Source organism: Callorhinus ursinus, unplaced genomic scaffold (assembly GCF_003265705.2).
Source record: "Callorhinus ursinus isolate GAN/ISIS: 27379988/994484 unplaced genomic scaffold, GSC_fseal_2.0 scaffold8, whole genome shotgun sequence".
Lineage (NCBI taxonomy): Eukaryota > Metazoa > Chordata > Mammalia > Carnivora > Otariidae > Callorhinus > Callorhinus ursinus.
This window is the reverse complement of record NW_027397070.1, coordinates 13492067-13512714: the sequence shown is the minus strand read 5'-3', so window position 1 is coordinate 13512714 and position 20648 is coordinate 13492067. Positions and strand designations below refer to the sequence as shown.

At 41.4% G+C, this 20648-nt stretch overlaps 1 long non-coding RNA gene across 4 annotated transcripts in view; it reads right to left on the bottom strand.

Annotated features, from left to right (window-relative positions):
• Window positions 1-5039: 5039 nt before the first annotated feature.
• The window catches only part of LOC112822464 (uncharacterized), a 230810-nt gene continuing 215201 nt past the window's right edge, over window positions 5040-20648 (bottom strand). For all 4 annotated transcript variants that reach the window (XR_012378968.1, XR_012378969.1, XR_012378967.1 and 1 more), the window contains 3 exons: window positions 12761-13033; window positions 11210-11435; window positions 5040-5342 (listed from right to left, as the gene is read on the bottom strand). This is a non-coding gene — a long non-coding RNA (uncharacterized lncRNA). The remainder of the gene's footprint in view (window positions 5343-11209; window positions 11436-12760; window positions 13034-20648) is intronic.

Here is a 20648-nt window from a genome sequence, read left to right as displayed (position 1 = left end):
GTTCAGCTTCTCTGCGTGTGAATAACCCAAAAAATACACCTGACATTGTCCTAGATCCTGGATTTGAAGAGACATCCTCATCCTTGAAATCTCCACTCCTCATTCAATATTTTCATCTGGGCTGGCATTTTATAAGTCCTATTTTCATCCTTAAATAGAAACTTAGAAGTGCCTCTTGATCTATACCCTAGATCTCAGCCTTTTAAATTGAGGGGTTACTTTAATGTTCTCAAGGTTATAGTTACACTGGGAAGTTTATTTTGTATTCAGCATTAACATGCTAGATACTGTGGTAGAGGCTGTGGATGCAAAGATGAATGAGACACAATTCTGCCTTCTAGAAGCTCATAAAATAATGAGGAGACAGACAGCACTAACTAAAATACAGGCCACTCATTGATAAGCATTCAAACAGAGGTATTTGATCAAAATTCTATGAAGTCCCACTTCTGGAAATGTATCCTGCAGATACACTTGGGCATGCACAAAAGGACACACAGACCGGAGGTGTTCCCCACAACACTGTTTGTGATGGAAGAGTTAAATAACATCCTGAGCATCTATCAACAAGGACACGCTAGGTAGTTTAATAAATGCTCTCTAGGTACTGATTTGGAGTAATCTTCAGGATATATTTTTATATGGAAAAAAGCAAGCTGCAGAACATGTGTAGTATATGTTGCCTTCCATATAAGGAATGTAGAAAAATAAGAATATGTATTAATGTTTGCTTATATATGCATAAAACATTGGAAGACCCCTCAAGAAATGATGCAAGTGCTAATCTATGGGGTGGGGGCGGGCATCAGGGATTGGTGAGATGGACGGGAGAAGAGGGTGAACCAGATTCTCAGTGTATACCTTTGTAGGTCATTTTCAATTTTGAACCATGTGAATGTATTATTTAAAAATTATACTGAATAAATGTAAGTTATAAAATAAAATCCCCTCTCTCAGCACTTTACATTCTCTGAGGCATTTGCACATGCTTAGCTACACTTACTTGGGATAAAGAACATAACGTGGGATTGGACAAGGAGGCTCCGAACAGGAGAAAGAAGCCTTCTTGGAGACTACTGGATTTTTCTTACCACAATTTTAGACCCAGTCTCTCACAAAAATGATTTGGAGCAGAGCTAGGGGGAAGAATACCATTCTCTACAAAGTTCTCGGAGATGGAATATCTGATAAACAGGACATATGCCAGACATGGGAACAATTTGAAAAGTAGATTTCATTCTTTAAACCTCCTCCAGATAAGGCTGTTGAGAGCGGCCCCCTCTGGTTTTGCATGAGCGCTTTGTAGGAAAGGAGGCATGATTTGCCCATACCTTCAGTTGATCTGCTTAAGTCATGAAACTGAGCAATGTGAACATTTTCTTCTTTAAGCTATAAATAAAGGTCTTATGCTGAGTACAAATAAGAGAGATCAGCTGCCTTGCCTGAGAAATGCTACTTTGACGAGGACGTGGCTCTGTAAATTCGCCAGAACACCACATTCAGGTGACTTGGAGAAAAACAGTGGGATAGAATTAGATTTTGAGAATTCTCTGGTCACTTCTGTGAACTGAGACTCTGAGGTTATGAAAGAAGGATGTAGAGAATAAGTAACTTGAGAGAAAAATGATGATGATTTCATTATGCTAAAAGACAGTATCAGAAGTTTGTGGGAGAGTGACATAATCATCACACAAGCCACCCGGGGACAGAAAAGGCCACTGGTGTTGAGGAGGGACTTTACTTCCCTGTATCTTGTGGCCCTGATTCGCCTTACCACTACTACTGTTACTGTTACTGCCCCTGCCTTTTCAGCTCATTGTAGCCATGGTTGTCCATAAGACACCCAAGCGATAAGCTCTGGTTACCTGGGAAGCTGGGGGTTAACTGGGTAGAAACATGGAGGTGGGTGAGCATGAAGACAGGTGACTCACATCTTCCTTTCACCAGTTTCTTTAATTGCATCCTCCCTATCCCGCTTCCCACCCCCCAAGCCGCCCCAGATATCATTTACTCTCTCAGCTGGTTTCGAACTGTGAACATGGTAAGGAAGCTAGAGCCAGGATCAGGGCCACTTATGACATCACATCAGTAAAAGGCATTCAGGTGAGAGACAATAATGATGGTAGGTATTTAGCCCAAATGGACATCAGTTGTAATTCTTTCAATGTATTTCTTTTAGCAGCTAACTGAAATACTTCATCAGTGGAAGTCTTGACCCAACAAACATACATGTAAGAACATGGGGAAATTAAATAAGACTTATAACATACACCTTAACAAAACAATGGCTTTATTTGTACTCCTTTTGTAATTTTAACTAAATATTGCAGTGAGTAGTTCTTATTTCAAATACTAAGTTTAGGGGCATTTATTACCTATGATGTGAAAATACCTCAGGGGTCTTGTGAGTAATGCCATAGTATTTAGGCATGGTTTATAGAGACTTTCAATCAAAGACAAAAGGCCCGAGTGGTTGGTGAGACACACAACAAAGATCTATCTGTACTACCTGGGACTTAATCCAGACTTGCTCAGATCAGCCTTGGTCTGCTCCCAGCCTATTAGGAATGTCCCCAAGCAAACATTCTCTGCACCTGGCCCAAGGCTGCCCTATGAATTAACCTCTAGGGTAGGGTTCCCAGAGAGAATACAGGATGCCTGATTAAATTTAATTTCAGCTGAACAAAGAATAGTTTATAGCATAAATATATCCTAAATATTGCATGCAACATATTTAGGCAGACATATGCCCTAGCTCTTCTGCACTTACTCTCTGAGGCAAGATGCCTCACAGGTTTGAAACCCCCAAATCCAGAATTCCAGTCTAGCTTCATAGTTTGATTCTCTTATTGGATACTGTCTCACCCTCTATTGCTTAGGCTTGCTTCCTCTTAATTGGGCATTTTACTTATACTGCATATTTTCAAATAATTTTTTAAACATTAGTAATGAAACATTAGCTGCCTGGAACAATTATAATAGAATTTTAGAGAAAATTCAAAACCCCACTTTATTCCCCACTCCCAACCCCTACCCCAGCAATTTTGATTTTTCAAAGCACGTCCTTAGGATTTGATGCTAGATTCAAAAGAGGGGACAGATGTAGAATAAGACAGGAGGGCTGTTTTCCGACTAAGTTTGTACCCCTGGCTTGTTCTCTCGGGGTTGTGGTAAAGGTAGCTACTCAAAGGTTTAATTTGAAATTTTCTAAGTCAAGCCAAATGCTACCACCGCTAAAATCCAGCAACTAAGGAAATGGAATAGCAGTGTGGGAGAATAAAGAATAAAAAATGTAGAGCTGGAAAGTTTGGGATTGAGGCCCGGCTCTGTACCTGAATTAGCTGTAAAAATCCTAGGAAAGTCATTCAACCTCCAGCAACCTCAGTTTGGCCCTCAATAAAGTGGGGATCACAGGGCAACTATGACAAGAGATACTGTGTGGAGGAACGATTTGGAAATTTTAAGTCCAATCTAAATGTTTGCAGTGGTGATGACAATGATGGTAAAAATGGTGGCCAAGGGGTGTCAGACTCTTGGTTTCGGCTCAGGTCAGGATCTCAGGGCCATGAGACTGAGGCCCACACTGGGCTCCACACTCAGCATGGAGCCTGCTTAGGATTCTCCCTCTCCCTCTCCCTCTGCCCCTCCCCCATCTCACTCACACGCACGTTACCTTCCTCTAACAAAAAAATTCTTTTTAAGTGGTGGCCAACATATAAAAAGGCACTACAGAAAGTCAGTTATTAAAGAGATATTCTAATTCAGATCCTAATACGTTTAATTCCAACTCAGAGGAATTATATACATAAGAGTATTGTTCTTATATGGATTAGAAAAAGGAAAGAAAAACGCCACCAAAAGCTGATCCAATTCCAAATATTTTTAGAAGAAAGCTTACTCAAAGATTTGAGTCTAAAAATGGGATGTTTAGAGTAGATTATTTTATTTATTTAAGATCACACTGAAAAGTGGGTAACAGAAAGGCACACTGGGAAACATTGGCTTAAAGCCTTTTACTTTTATTTTGGGTCAGCATTCAGCCTATTTATTTTGTAAAAGCCTCAGACACATTATTTATTATTATTATTATTATTATTTAACATAACAGCTGGGAGTGTTCAATGCACAGAGGAGGCTTTCATGAGGTCCCAAGTGTATCCATTTGCTCAGTGTTAAAGCAGAGGGAGCGAAAGAAGAGATTTGACCAGAGGTCCTCTGACTCCCTTTAGCACTTCTATCCTCTGCTGGAAGAGAAGGGTGGAGGCTGCAGGAGGACTGAGCCATCAGGGCACAGGATGTCAACTCTGATCGAAGAGTATTCGTCCTTGTTTAATTTTACTTCACTTTTTCACCACACAACCAATACACGTGTATTAGAGAAAATAAGAGAATGTGGCTAGGCAAAAAGTTGAATATAACAGTCAGCCCTAACTCTAGCCTCCAGAAATTTGGAATGCTTATTTGTGTTGCTCTGGGTCCCCCCAGGTGCAAGGAATGCCATGAGGGATCAGAATTTATCCTACTTTGTCTGAACCCCACAAAGAAGCGCTTAATGGTGTTCTGCATGGCTGGATTCCTTAACAAATGCATTTCAACCAAGGCTTTAAAGTGGTATAGCAGAGGTGCCTGGGCGGCTCAGGCGGTTAAATGTCCAACTTCTTGGTTTCAGTTCAGGTTATGATCTGAACTCGATCAGGAGATCGAGCCCAGTGTTGAGCTCTGCAAGGAGGGCCCCCAACACCACCCCCTCCGTCAAGCCCACATGGAGTCCCACACTTGGCGGGGAGTCTGCTCCACACTCCTCTGCTCATGCACTCTCTCTCTCTGAAATAAATCTTTAAAAAAAATAAAGTGGTATAGTAAGCATAATCTCACTAATATTATTCCTATAATGACAGGACAGGATAGAAATTAAGCCACGAGATTTTAAGATTGCACTTCTCATACCTTCTTTATTTCCCTTTATAGAACTCCCTAAAGCTCTTAACAAAATACGAAACTTTCCCACTGAGACTCAGAATATAAGTTAGTGCTAAAAGTCTTTGTGATCAAGAGTTCACCAAATCCTGAGCTCCATCTCTTACAGAGTCTCAAATTGTTTTTCTGTCACTTATTTCCACACTTGGTCCTGAGTCTAAGTGAGATGGAGTCCCAGCTCTAGGCTAAAAATGTCCCCACCTTTAGAATTCAGAATCAGCTGACCTTGCCTGAGAGAACAAGAGGAGGAGGGTCAAGTGGGAAGAGCCCAGTTCAGTTACAAACCTCACTGCTGGAGCAGAGTAGTTATTCAAGTACCCCAGGGTCAGTCACACTGGCCCCAGGCCCAGATTTCCATTTCTTCCCTGGAAGAGAGAGAGGACCGTGAATAGAAACAAGAAGACCTATCTTTACACAAACCTCTGGAGACTTCAGAGAGCCAGCCAATACTGCTTTGGTAACATCTGATGCAGAGGGAAAATGGAGAGGTATTCTCGCCCGCTGTACCACAGATCACTGAGCAGCATCGGCCCATCTGGTGCTCTGGGGTTTTGTTGGCAGCACCCAGCATTATCTGCAAGGGTGGTGCCCAGGAGAGGGGTGGATGCCTTGGGGACTGTGCAGAAAGCAGTGGTTCACAGAGAGGGACAGGCACGGTGGAGCCCTGAAGTGCAGCGGGACCCAGCCCGGAGGCAGCAGGATTCTACTTTAGAGTAGATACTGTTGTACCTGCAGGGCCCAGTGCTACCCCACAGAGCATAAAAGCATAAAAAAATGGCATCTTCCACAAGAATTATAACCAAGCATATACGGGACACAATCCAAGATGTGTGTGTATGTGTGCGCGTGTGAGGTGAACTCGAGAGCAGGCTCCATTTCAGCCATCACAACCTAGTTCCTCTTCCCTAAAACTAGTACCAGAAGTTGTTATTAAAGTGATAAAATGATGGTCTCTCCTGGCATTTGACTAAGCTACTCGTGGACCCAAAGCTTTCCTCAAAGCCTATAATACTTAGATTGGATTCAGGCATCACCCCTTCCCACTCCAGAATTTCTGGCTAATAGTACTATTTATCTTATACAGTTGTTAGGGAGATTAAACAATGTAATACTTGAAAAGGGCTTAGAACAGCACTGGGTGCCTAGTCAACCCTCCTCAGTATCAACTCTAGTATGACCGCTGTCTAAATTTGCCTCCCAAACAGGCCCCATCCCCTGCTACCTAGTGGGCGGTGAGAGAGGCTTAGGCTGAAATTGTGACTCATCATTTACTAGCTATATGTCCTTGGACAGATTAACTTCTTGGTAATGTGAATTAGTGGAGCACATTGGATGCCAGTCATCGTCCTAGGGGCCGTAGGGCCACGGACGAACAGCCAGAACACCACCCTGCCTGCAAAGCACTCAGTGCCTGGGGGTGGGAGACAGGCAACTAAATAAGCAAAACCAAGCAAAAATAATGGAGCTGTAAGGATAGCCCACTTCTCCAGCTGGAGTTAGACCATTAGACCAATAGTTAATAGACTGGTCAAACAAGTCAATAAAGTAGAGAATCATAAAAAAAAAATGTTATCTACATGTTTTAAATGTTCTATTTCAATATAAACAGATTAGAGGTTGCCAGGGAACAGGGGAGGGGAGGATGAGGAATGACTACTTAAAGGGTACAGGGTGTTCTGGGGTGATGAGAAAATTTTGAAACTAGAGAGACGTGTAGGTTGCACAACATCGTGAATGCGCTAAATATCACTGAGTGGTACATTTTAAAGTGGTTACTTGTATGTTATGTGACGTCGACCTCAATAAAAAATTATATAAATTTATATTATATATAAAATAAAACATTATTTTACCAATCTTTTGATGTATGGCTAAGGACTTTTTATGTGCCCATAACTGAAGCCCCAAGGCATCTTTCTGGCATAAACCACACCCCCTCCCATAAAAAATATTATATATATATATTATTTTCAGCTTAAATTTCTTTAAATTGGGACAAGAACTTAGGTACCTACAAATCTATCTCAGAGTAGAATCCCTTTAGATTTGTGGGTTTTCTTCCATTTACAGCTCTTACATCCATACGTAACATGACAACAATTTTTTAGCAGCTCACACTTAGGAGCCTACATTCTTTTCCTTTTTCTTTTTTTTTAAGATTTGATTTATTTATTTGAGGGAGAGAGAGAGCGAGTGAGAGAGATCACAGGCAGGGGGGAGGGGTAGAGGAAGAAGCAGACTCCCCGCTGAGCAGGGAGCCCAATGAGGGGCTTGATCCCAGGACTCTGGGATCATGACCTGAGCCGAAGGCAGACGCTTAACCGATTGAGCCACCCAGGCGCCCACATTGTTTTTCATAGAAACAACTACTTTCCTTCCGTACTCATACCTTATGAATTTACATAATATTTCACTGAACAACATAATTATTATACCAAGTAAAACTGGTACAAAATTAGTTTGGAACAAACATGTCTGGCTCTAGTTAGGCATATGGTTGAATTCAACTAGTGGGAGCGGAAGTAAGGTGGACGTCATAGAGCGTAGTTTACCACCTCTCAGCATTATGAGGCTGAGGCAGTATACGCTTTACTAGGGAAATGGTGTGTTTCAAGTGAGTTGGTCCAGTGCAAGTCAGTTTTGAGAACATTTACAATACAATAAATGCCCCAGAAGGATATTTAACCTGGACTTGGGGAAGTGACTATAGCTGCGACCTAAAGAAAAACCAGAGGATAGTATTTTAGGCACTGGAAACAGCCAGAGAGAAAAGAGAACCCTTCTAATGGAAGGCCAGCAAGAAGTGTGGCGGGGCGTGGTGTACAGAGGGGATGTATCAAAGATGAAGCTTGAGGAGGATCTTGCAAGTCATAAAAGGAGTTTAGACTTTTAGGAACAGGAGAAATCCATGGAAAAGTTTTAAGGAGGGGACTGACATAATCAAACTGGCATTTCAGAAAGATCCTTTGGACTGCATTCCAGGGCAGAGAGGAGGGATGGATGTGGGGTAGCGTGTGGATGGGGGTACTGGTGAGTGATGGCGGTGGTCTGAACTGAGTGGAATGCTACAGGCAGTGAGGGAGGGCGCACTGCTGGTGAACAAGGGAGAAAAGATCTGGTTAGAGCCCACGTGTTTCTGGCTGGGGTGGTGGTGCCCTTTACTGACATGGAACAAGTAGGTTTGGGGATGATAAGTGCAACTTGGAACACATTGAGTTTGAGGTTTATTTTTTTTAAAGATTTTATTTATCTATTTGACAGAGAGAGAGAGAGACAGTGAGAGAGGGAACACAAGCAGGGGGAGTGGGAGAGGGAGAAGCGGAGCAGGGAGTCCTATACGGGGAGCAGGGAGTCCTATACGGGGCTTGATCCCAGGATGAGCTGAGTCGAAGGTAGACCTTAACGACTGAGCCACCCAGGTGCCCCGAGTTTGAGGTTTAAAGACACTGTGGGATGTCCGTTGAAGTAGCTAGACACGTGACTCTAAAGCTGAATTTCAGTCGTGAAATGTGGAAAGTCAGGTAAGGGAAGGCATGGAAATACGCAATTACTTGTAGCAATGAGGAGCCCCCTGGTGACACGGGGGAAGGCAGTTTGAGAAAGAAGGTGGGCATGGGTGCCAGATGCGGGTGGGTTGAGGAGTGTATGGGAATGAGGAAACGAGTGTGTCTAGTTGATCATTTAGAGAATTGGGGCTTTGAATGGGAGGACAGAGTAGAGGAGTGTAGTAGCTGCAAGATGAATAGGGGGTAAAGAAGAACCCCATTTAAATGTTGCTGAGAGAAGTCAGTAGAAAGGTTAAGATTGCAAATAAAAGCAAGAGGGACTAGGAGAGGCTCGACAGGAGAGAGCATACTTGCAGTGCAATGCTGTAGTGAGAGGGTAATGCATAAGCCCGTATCAAGCACCAAGCGCCAGGCGTGCGCGTGACTGTAGTCCCTTCTATTCTCTATGCGCTGGCCCTGCCCTCTTTCATCTCGTTGCGTTCTTATCCACAACATGACCTGGCCACTTCGGCTTGTGCCTTCTTTGCTACACATCTATAGTTGTAGAAGTCTTTCTACGTAATTCTGGATGAGGTTTCGGAACTAGAGTAGACTGGCCTGGTGTCTCACCTATCTCCACTGTCCACACATGTGCACAGTGCCTACAGTGATTCCCCTTTGGCCAGTTCCTACTCTCCTCTTTACTGTCACGTTCAGCTGCTCGGCAGGGGTGATGGGCTCCTAGCCACCTCCGAGTCATCCACATCCTCACTGAGACTTCACTCGAACTATCCCAGCCTTCCTGTTTCTTTCACTATGCTGAGATGGGAGGCTTCTGTTCATTGTGAAGAGGTACTCTTCTCCCAGGAGCCTTGTTTCCGTGCTTATCTTTAATAATTTTTTAAAAGATTTTATTTATTTATTTGACAGAGAGAGAGAGAGAGAGAGAGAGAGAGCACAAGCAGGGGCAGTGGCAGGCAGTGGGAGAGGGAGAAGCAGGCTTCCCGTTGAGCAGGGAGCCCGATGCGGGACTCGATCCCAGGACCCCGGGATCATGACCCAAGCCAAAGGCAGACCTCAATTGACTGAGCCACCCAGGCGCCCCTATCTTCAATAATTAAAAGCAATTTTGCAGAGTTAAGTGCTTAGCCCCTTGCTTGCACATAGTCCGCGTTCAAAAACATGTTCGTTTCCCTACACTTGGTTCCCGTTTCCTCATTGCTCACCTCAAAGCCATTGCTCCGCTATCACCTCCCCTCACCCTTCTTTAGCATTTTGGTGTATTTCTTTCCAATATTTCTATGCTTGAGAAAAACACAGTTGAAAACGTACTGTAGGTGCTTTTTTTACTTGCTACTTTAATGTGAGCATTTCCCTGTTAATATCATTAAGCCTGATTTTTGATGACCACTAGAGAGTCCATCTTACAGGGGTACCAAGCTTCACTTGGCCACTTTCCCACAGTTAGGCCTCCAGGTGCTCAACAAATCTCTGTTCCTAGTGCTGACTATGTCTATACACCAGGCTTCTAGAAGTAAACATCTGAGGAGGAATAGGAAAGCTAGTTTCACATTTGGGGCCGGGAGGAATGCTGCTCTTTTCCCACTGGCACAGGACTCACTTTTCAAGTCCCATTGGTATTAGTACAAACAAGAAAGGGTCTCACTCCTCTGCTGCATTTTGTAAGTGGAGTCATCTCCTTCACCTTAAAAATACTAACCACCTAACTGCTTGCAGCTCACATACTCTTTGTAGAGAACTACATAGATTCGGTTGCTGCATGCATTCTGAAATTTTACGGTCCAAGAAAGACATATTGATGGCAGGCGTGCATGCTTCAGATCCACCCGCCGCAGACAAATACTGTTGAAACTAGCCCAGACAAGTCTAGGACAATCACATTTAAAAGATCAGGACCAGAGTACATTTATTACATAGACTGGGGAGGGAAGGGACCAGTGGAGACCAGCTGGGACATCCAGCCCTCACCTGGGCCAAACGTAAAGAACAAAAGTGTGATGTGCTCGTTCCCTCTGAAGGTCTCTGTCCTAACCTCCTTCCTCCTCTCTGCCAGTGCGTTGCAACTTGGGGCTGCTCTCAGAAATGTACTGTACCTCCCCCTGCCTGGTTCTTTAACTTTTCTCTCCACTTTCCCTCTTGACCCACTTTCCCATGTTACCTTCCTCCCCCCACCCAGCCTTGCCTCAGGTCCCAGGCTGCCCCTGCCCTTGATCCGTGGGGGTGAGGTGTGGCACTGGTTTGAAGAGCTTCCCAGATCTCCTGGAGCTGGTTAGCCCGGAGCTGTGTTTGGAAACACGGGCCCTGACTGTGGCTGTCAGGCCTCCCAGAGACTATCTGCTGCTCCTTGGTCAGCATCATCTGCAGCCACTGTGCTCCTTGGGCTGGGCTGCCACCTACCACCCCCCACGGCCACTGTCCCACCTGTGCCTGCCTGCCTCCCTGACACCACGAGAGACCCCGTCTTGATTCCAGGAATGAATCCATCCTTGTCTGCCTCACTCCCACCAAAGATAAAAGACATCACTAGCAACAACATATATTTAGTGAGTGCTTACTCTTATTCATTGAATTGTTGGCCCTTCCATTCTGGGCCATGATAAGACACATGCTATACCTACTCCTGAAAAGATCTGGTGACACATGCGTTATCACTGGCATCAAAACTAATATCCCCTGTGTACCCAGGACAGGCCTATGGGAGAGGGAAAGGCAGAAAACCTACCTACCTTATGGCTTCTGTGCCAAGTCCAGGAATGGTGTTTGCCCTGCGACGTCTGGAGAGCCAGCAACAAAGGAGGTCATCAGAAGGCAAGGTGTTGTCTTAGGAATATTCATTAAACTAAAGGCACTGGCTTCATTCTTGGGCAGATTCACATCCTGTGGAGTATCTAGTCCCTTTGACTAATATTTTTCTTCTTGAGTCTGATCTATAGCTGTTTTACTGTGTTTCAGCTATGAGGGTAGTAGAAATAAATTAGAAACAGAAAATAAGTTTTTTGATGATCTGGCTAGTCATCCATACTAGCTTTCATACCACTGATTGAGAGTTAGTCATCAAATATCCATCCACCAAGGATGAAGTACAGGCTACGGCAGGTGTTTGGCGAATAATACTAACGCAGTTTATTTTACTATTTACTCTCTTATGTCAGAGTAATCAGCTAGTAAAGCAAGGATTATAGATTAGTACTTTAAACATTTTTGTTTGTGGGGTGCCTGGGTTGCTCAGTAGGTTAAGGGTCTGATTCTTGGTTTCAGCTCAAGTCATGATCTCAGCGTCGTGAGATGGAGCCCTGTGTTGGGCTCCATGCTCAGCGCAGAGTCTGCTTGGGATTCTTTCCCTCTCCCTCTCCTTCTGCTCCTCCCCCTGCTTGCACTCACTCACTCTCTCTCTCTTTCTCAAATAAATAAAGTCTAAAAAAGTTTTTTTTGTAAATCTTCTGTCCCATCCATATTAGATTTAAACTTTTTTCAAATTAAATTTACTAATTATATTTCCTGTGCATGAATCACATAATTATGTCCTTTGCCAATTTACCCACTGAGGTATTGGTAATATTCATAAATATGTTTGAATAAATTTTCATATGTTTGAAGATGGTAACTATTTTCCATTTGTGGTGAATATTCTTCTTTTGTTTTTATTGTTAGTCATTTTTATTGCTTAGAAGTTAAAAATTTTTCGTCTATATTTGACCATTTTATTTCACTTCCAATTTCTTCTCTTGCTCTAATTATAAGAAAATTATCACCTTAAAGTGGGACTAAAAATCCTAATTTTCCCTTAGGGTTCCATTCCTCACCACCCTTGAGATTTTATACTGACATTCTCTGGACCTCAGAGCCCAGGCCCCCTAGTCTTCAATACATTACTTTCACAAAGGTTGAACATTTGTGTTATGCCTTCAACAAAGCAGTTACCTACAGAGTCCATTATTCACCTATTTATCCTAGATTTAGAACTATTTCTAATATTTGCTGATGTCTGAGAGGGCTATGGCTTACTCCATTCATACCTAAGTCGGTATCCGGATTCACTCACTCACTCACTCGTTTGTTCATTCATTCACACATTTATTCATTCATGCATTTGTTCTATGTGGCACACAGGCTCAATGTAGCTCCCAGTGAGTCCTGCTTTCTACCCATGAGTGGGGGCAGGACCTATGACTTGCTTCGAACAGTAGAATATAGTAGAGGTGATGCAATGTCCCTTCTGTGATTGTGTTATGTAATAAAGACTCTGTCTTGCTGGAAGACTCAACCTGGAGACTGACCTTGCCGGCGTGATGAAGTAAGCAGCCATGTTGGAGAAGCCCACATGGTGAGGGACTATGGGCAGCTTCCAGCCAACAGCCAGGAAGAAGCTGGGATCCTTGGTCTTAGAGCTGCAAGGAAATGAATTCTGCCAAGAATGTGAGTGAGCTTGGAAGGGGTTCCTTCCCCAGTTGAGCCTCCAGATGGGAGCACAGTCCAGATGACACCTTGATTGCAGTCTTGTGACACTGTAAGTAGAGGGGCCATCTAAGCCATGCCCTGACCTGAAGAAACTGTGAGATAATAAATGGGTATTGTTTTTTAGCTACTACATACACGGTAATTTGTTGTGCAGCAATAGAAAATGAATACCTTGTGCTATGCTAAATACCATACAGGCATTCTCTCACTTAGTGCCTGAAGTAACCTCATGAGCCTGACATTAATATTATTCCAATTTTGCAGATGAAGACACCGAGGCTCAGGAATTGAACTCCAGAACATTCTACTCTTAACCACTGAACTCTCACAGCATATTTCATTTTAATGTATTGCATTATTTCATAAATTCAAGTTTATCATGGTTTACAACTTATTTCCTGATCATGCCAACTATATTTAGGAAAAGCTCTACTAGGCACACCTAGTACACAAAGAAACGTTTTTATAAACTCAACATTACCAGGAACTTTCCTCTAACTCTTTTGTGCTATATTTATACCATGTATCTCACAGAAATATTAATAGATTCAAGAATAGGAAAGTTTCTCTTTTGTGTTAAAGCAGTGATAGACTGTAAACTATTTAGGAGGGAGAACAATTATGGCTGATATGAGCCACATTCCTGGGAACTGATCTGGAATTAAAACACCCAAGTAAACATCCATTAGAATGTGCTAGATCTTGGATTGTGTCTCTAAATTTGCTGCAAGACAAAAACACTTCATCTTGTGTCCTAACTTTCCCATTTTGGGTCAGGTATAGAGAAAACTTAGGAAGTAGGGAGATTTAGACTTGCTTTTTTTCTTTTTTTTAACAACTATTTGGTTCAGTGTTCTGAGAAGCTGAGATAGGATTATGACCCCACTACTGTGTCTTCTAATGAGACTTCTTCCTATTCTGCATTTATCAGATGTTAATTATACATACTGCATGATTGAGGATTTTGGAGTCAGAGATTCACCTGCAATATTTGGAATACCAGTGGAGGCCTACATCAACACAGAATTTATAAAGCAGCTGGTGCTAGTCAAAGCTAATGATGGAATTTCAGTTTAATAAAAAGACCCCCAACTGAGCACACCATCTTGAAAAAAGTATACTTATCAAACGGCTTTCAATCAGTTCAAGAGAGACACCTTAATTGGGAAGAGGAAGATTTGCACAGTAGTTTGTCATTGTGCCAATTCCAGATCAATAACTGCATGTCTGCTCTTTGGTAGACATAGCTTTTGCTTTCTATGAAGTAACCACATCTATTTCATCTCCATTTGGGTAAACTCTGTTTCATTTCATAATGTCAAATAAAATATCTTCTCTCCCCCACCCCAGATTTTTATTTATTTATTTGTCAGATAGAGAGAGAGAGCACAAGCAGGGGGAGGGGCAGAGGGGGAAGCAGGCCCCCTGCTGAACAAGAAGCCCCATATGGGACTCGATCCCAGGTCCGAGCTGAAGGCAGGTGCTTAACTGACTGAGCCACCCAGCGGTCCCAATAATGTCTTCTTTTAATTCACCTCTGTGTCTTCATAATAAATACAACCAAAATTAGATTTGTGATTATAAAAGTCATTTTTTTAAGTTTTAAAATAAACTTTGTATTTTGCAACAAGAAAGCAATGCTTATGGAATTCTAGCATTTTCAAAATTGTTTTGTTGAAAAAATTATATGGGTAGAACTAAATTATGGTGGTTTAACTATAAGAAGAATATGTTGAGCAATGATAATCTGGATTCATATAAAATTGTTTGGAGAAGACTGTACAGAATCATCTACTAATAAGAAACAAAAATAAAATGGGTTTACGTTTGGAGGGAAGGGTTTGGAACACTAAAGAATGTGACTCAGTCACCAGGTCTTAGTTTCCTTATTTGTTAAAAGGAGATACTCATTCAAAGTGGTGACTTTCAAACTGGTCTCAGTGGTACATTAGAAGGCATTATGGACCAGACAGGGCAGGAGGAGGCAGAGAAGGTGATGGAGCAGGGGCCCAATGTGGAGATCAAGGCAAAGCTTGGCGGCTGGGGGAGGGCTCTAGTTCCCTTTCTCACTTCAACCAGGGCAGATCTTTTCTTTCCCTCCCTCGCTCCCTCCCTCCTTCCCTCCCTCCCTTGCTCCCTCCCTCCCACCCTTCCTTCCTTCCTCCCTCCATTCCTTCCTTCCCTCCCTTCTTTCTTTCTTTTTCTTCCTTCTTCTTTGGTTTTTCTCTGTCTTCCTCTCTCTCTTCTGCTTCCTTCCTTCCTTTTTTCCTCCCTCCCTCCCAAAAGCTATACCTAGTTATAAAGATCTAAATTAACATATAGAAATATCAAGTTTCTGCCTAAGATTTCTTTTTGAAAAACAGGGTTCTACTGCTAAAATACAGTTTGGGAAAATCAGTGGACTATACAATTCTAAGTCCTTTTCCTTCTCTGAATTTCTTCCTTCTAGTAATTTTTCAATTACTGTTCGCATTCCAAGATCCAGGAACAAAATAGCAAGGGAGATTGAAAATATTTTAGAATCCACAACAAATATCTATCTTATATGAACTATAGTTCTACTAAAAGCTATGGATGAAATGGCATCTTACAGACCCCTACAGAGATATGGGATTATGACTAAAAGGTTTAGTTTATTGCAGAGTAACTACACGGAACAGAGCCATGCTCTCTTAGGCATTTCATCTACTAGATGATGTGTAGGCAGAGTGACAGAATTATGGCCTAATTTAAAAAATCAAAAGTTTCTTGCATTTAGAGAATTACATATACAAAAGTCACTGTGGGATAGTCAGTGGGATACTCTGAGATCATTTCTCTCATTTTATATATTCATTTATCCATTAAATTAATAAGTTTTTATTGAAACTTAGTGTGTCAGCCACTATGTTAGGTGTTGAGGTTATAGTATATTGTCCCTATCCATACAGAAATTATGTTTTAGTGGAGGAAAGAGCAATTAAACCATAATCATACACATAAGCGTATATTACATATTTTTATGAGTGTTGTTAAGTAAAAGAGCAGGGTTCTCTGACATCACGTGTCAGAGAATACATGAGAACACTAGGCTGTAGAGGGTGAAAGTGAGTTACCTCAAGTCACTGAGTGGAGCACCACAGAGCTGGCATAGACTCAATCACGCGTTCTCTGTCTCACCAACTTGACTGTGAAAGTTTAGGCTGAGTGATGGAAATCCAAAATCCATGAGCTCCTTTCCTGGCTTCTCCACTACTCTAAAATGTTGGGCAGCCTTGAGAGACACCTAAATATCTGCACCAAGAATGGACGCTTCAAATTTTTGAAAATTGTTTTCTTCTTTGGTTAAGATCTCTCTCTGCTTACAGTGTGGTTGACTAGAGGCTGAAAATAGTTGGCAGAGGTAACACGTCCATGATTAAAGAAAAGAAATTCCTTAGTAGCCATAGAAAGACTACTAATTATTAAAACTCCCAGGGTGCAACCACATTCAACAGCCTCTTTGAGTCTACTTTGTTGTGAAGCAAGTGGTTTTTTTTCTTTCAAAGTTCCGGTCAAAATGTACACCAATTTCCACTACAAACTTTTTTTAAAAAGACTTTATTTTTAAGTAATCTCTACACCCAATGTGGGGCTCAGACCCATGACCCTGAGATCAAGAGTCACAGCTCTTCTGACAAAGCCAGCCAGGTGCCCCTCCATTACAAATTTTTGCCCAGATAAGTTTACCAGACCTATCAATTAGAAGAAAATCCAAGTAAAATCATCATTATTAAAATTATTAGCTAACAGCAACCAAAATGAGCCCATTCTCCTCTTTGGAAACTGAAGCAATTGGGATATGGATAGCAGCCCATACAGATAGCAGAGTTTGAGGTTATTTTCTCTTGTAAGAACCTGAAGAGCAGGGATAGGATTGTTGGTGGCAAATCCATATACTTGGGAGATCCAACAAACACACAGCCATAAAGCCTCCTTTCGGGAACACTGAGGAGCTCTGCCTGCCTACATGGATGCCATCTACCTCTGGGAAGCACCAGCCACCAGGTGGTATAGTTAAAGTCCTTTCTAGTGTTTAATGGGATAAGTGATTGACTTTCCTCAATCTAGAGCCTCAATCATAGTAAAGTGCAATTCCTTTGAACTGTTTTGTTTGTTTTTACATCTTTTTATTATAGCCAGAAATTATTTGCATATATATACTATATGTAAATCTTTGCATTAATGAGTAAATGGGATTATAGCATACATGTTGGGGGTTTTGGGGTGCACACTAATTTTTTTCCTTTTCCTTTTGCAAATCTCCTCCCTCCTCTTCTGTTTTCCTGTTACTCTGAACCCCACCACGACCCATGTCCTCACACTAGCTTGTATCTTTGCATATTTTTTCTTTTTTAAAGATTTATTTATTTATTTTAGTGAGAGAGAGCGTGAGCAGGGGGAGGGGGCAAAGGGAGAGAGAGAATCCTCAAGCAGAGTCCCCTCTGAGTACAGAGCCTGATTTAGGCTCCCAGGACCCTGAGACCATGACCTGAAGCCTAAATCAAGAGTTGGCCACTCAACCGAAGGAGCCACCCAGGTGCTCCATCTTTGCATATTTTTTATCCATGCTCATACAATCTTATGGAAGCATATATATGTACATAAAAGTATATATAGTCCCACATATGGGTTTTGGGCACCATTTTTTAGAAATCATTATATGCCCTTTTGACATCATATTATATACGCTTGTCCTACATTTGTCTTCTCACTAGGAAATACCTCAGGAGAATGTCTCCAAGTCAACTAATGTAGCTCTGCTTCATTTCCTGCTACTTCTGTGGTGTGCCATGTACCATGACTTATTTTGTTTTCAGTTTTCTGCTATGTTGAACAATGCTGTGATTAACTCTCTTGTACATTTGTCCCGTGTACCAGGGCTCTTATTTTTATAGAAGAGCTTTCCAGAAGTGAGAATTCTGAGTCAAAGGATGTGGCTATTTAATTTTAATAAATGTTATCAGATTGTTTTCAAAAAAATATTATAATAATTCCCATTTCTGCCAGGAATAATGACAACATCATTTCTCCCTGCATTCATACCAGAATGTATGTTAATACTCTTTTTTAAATTTTATTTTATTATGTTACATTAATCACCTTTTTTTGGGGGGGGCCAGACTAATGGGTTTAAACCTCACTGTTATTTATTTTCACCCTAACTACTGGTGATTTAAATCTTTTCATAAATCTGGAAGCTATCTGGTTTTGCTCCTCTGCAAGTGGGCTATTTTCTTTTTATTTTGGGTTGTATGTTGGAAGAACTCATTGTATATTATATTTTTCATTTGTGTAAATTTTTTCTAGATTTCTCATTTGCCCATTTTTGTTATCATTTGAAATACATATTTTAATATACTTAAAAGTGTATATCTTCTCTTTTACAGCTTCTAGGTTTACTGTCTTAGTTACAAAAATGTCCCAAAACATGGACATTTTTGAAGCATTTTTATTCTTTTATTGTTAAGCTTTTAACCCATCTAAAATCATTTTTGTATAGTTCAACTTAATTTTTCTATACCATTTAAAAATAACCCACCCTTTTCTCACTGGATTGGTCTAACATCTTCATCATATATTAAATTCTCATATATATCAGGATCTATTTCTGGATTCTATGTCCTGTTCTACTGATTTATCTATTCTTATGCAAATACTTGATTTGTTTTTAATGCCTTTATGAGTTCTTCTGATATTTGATAATGCATGTTACTCCTAACTATTCTTCTCTTCCTTCTATTTAAAATACGATTGCAGGGGCACCTGGGTGGCTCCGTCGTTAAGCGTCTGCCTTCAGCTCAGGTCATGATTCCAGGGTCCTGGGATCGAGCCCCACGTCGGGCTCTCTGCTCCGTGGGAAGCCTGCTTCTCCCTCTCCCACTCCCCTGCTTGTGTTCCCTCTCTCACTGTGTCTCTCTCTGTCAGATAAATAAATAAAATCTTTAAAAAAATAAAATAAAATATGATTGGACTGTCTTGGGCACTGTTGGTGGGAATGCAAACTGGTGTAGCCACTGTGGAAAACAGTGTGGAGGTTCCTCAAAAAGTTAAAAATAGAACTCCTATGATCCAGTAATTCCACTACTGAGGATTTACCCTAAGAATACAAAAACACTACTTCAAAAAGATATGTGTACCCCTATGTTTATTGCAGCATTATTTACAATAGCCAAATTATGGAAGTAGCCCAGTGTCCCAGGAGATGAATGGATAAAGAAGATGTGACACACACACACACACACACACACACACACACACACACACACAGGAATATTACTCAGCCATAAAAAGAATTAAATCTTGCCATTTGCAACAACATGGATGGATCTAGAGAGTATAATGCTAAGTGAAATAAATCAGTAAAAGACAAATCCCATATGATTTTAGTCATATGTGGAATTTAAGAAACAAAACAAATGAGCAAAGGAAAAAAAGAGAGAGAGGCAAACCAAGAAACAGATTCTTCACTACAGAGAACAAACTGATGGTTACCAGAGGGGAGGCAGGTGAGGGATGGGTGAAATAGGTGATGGGGATTAAGAGCACACTTATCATGATGGGTGCTGAGTAATGTATAGCATTGTTGAGTCACTGTATTATACACCTGTAACAAATATAACACTGTATGTTAACTGTACTGGAATTAAATTTTAAAAAATACAATTCTGTTATGTTTTCAAGTATTTGTCCCTCTAAGTAAACTTTAAGGCCAATAAGTGTAAGCAAAAGCTGTGTTTCCTGGACAGAAGCTTTAGGAGCCAGAATATGATGTGCCTCATCTTCTTTTCCTGTCTGGGTGATGGCAGAAGCACTGATTGAGATGAAACTTCTTTCAGCCTGGGTTCCTAAGTAACAACGGTGAGCAGAGTCACCCTCATGATCCATGTTGGACATGTAGAATCAGTGAGAAATAAAGTTTGGTTATGTTAAATCACAGAAGCTGTGGGGTTGTTACTGCATATCACCTAGCTTGTTTTAACTCGTGGGACTGTTGTGAGGGTTGGGTCAGATAACACACGTACAAACACATATTCTAAAGATTTTTATTTATTTATTTATTTATTTGAGAGAGAGAGAGAGAATGGGAGATAGAGAGCATGAGAGGGAAGAGGGTCAGAGGGAGAAGCAGACTCCCTGCTGAGCAGGGAGCCCGATGTGGGACTCGATCCCGGGACTCCAGGATCATGACCTGAGCCGAAGGCAGTCGCTTAACCAACTGAGCCACCCAGGCGCCCCACAAACACATATTCTAAAATGACTTGGAACCAAGTTACAGATCAATAAATGTTAGGCAGTATAATTAAAATTACTAGCTAATAGAAACGAGAATGAAGCTACTCTCAAGTCTGGAGACAAGGCTTTCCGGCCATAGGGTTTCATTTCAAGTGATTATGAAGATACATGTACCAGAAGAAATACCTGACTTGCCTGCTAAATACTGTAGTTAAAAGTTTAATGCCTATAAAAATGCAAACCATTTCACAATGATAAGATGATAGTCCATTACTATAAGGAAGGAAACTTAGAACACATTTGAAGATGGTGAGTTATATCAGCGATTGCAAACTGATGGCCCATTGCTCCAAACCTAGGCCATTAGATGTATTTACTTTGATCACAATGTTTTAAAATCAGGGAAACACACACACACACACACACACACACACACACACACACACACACACA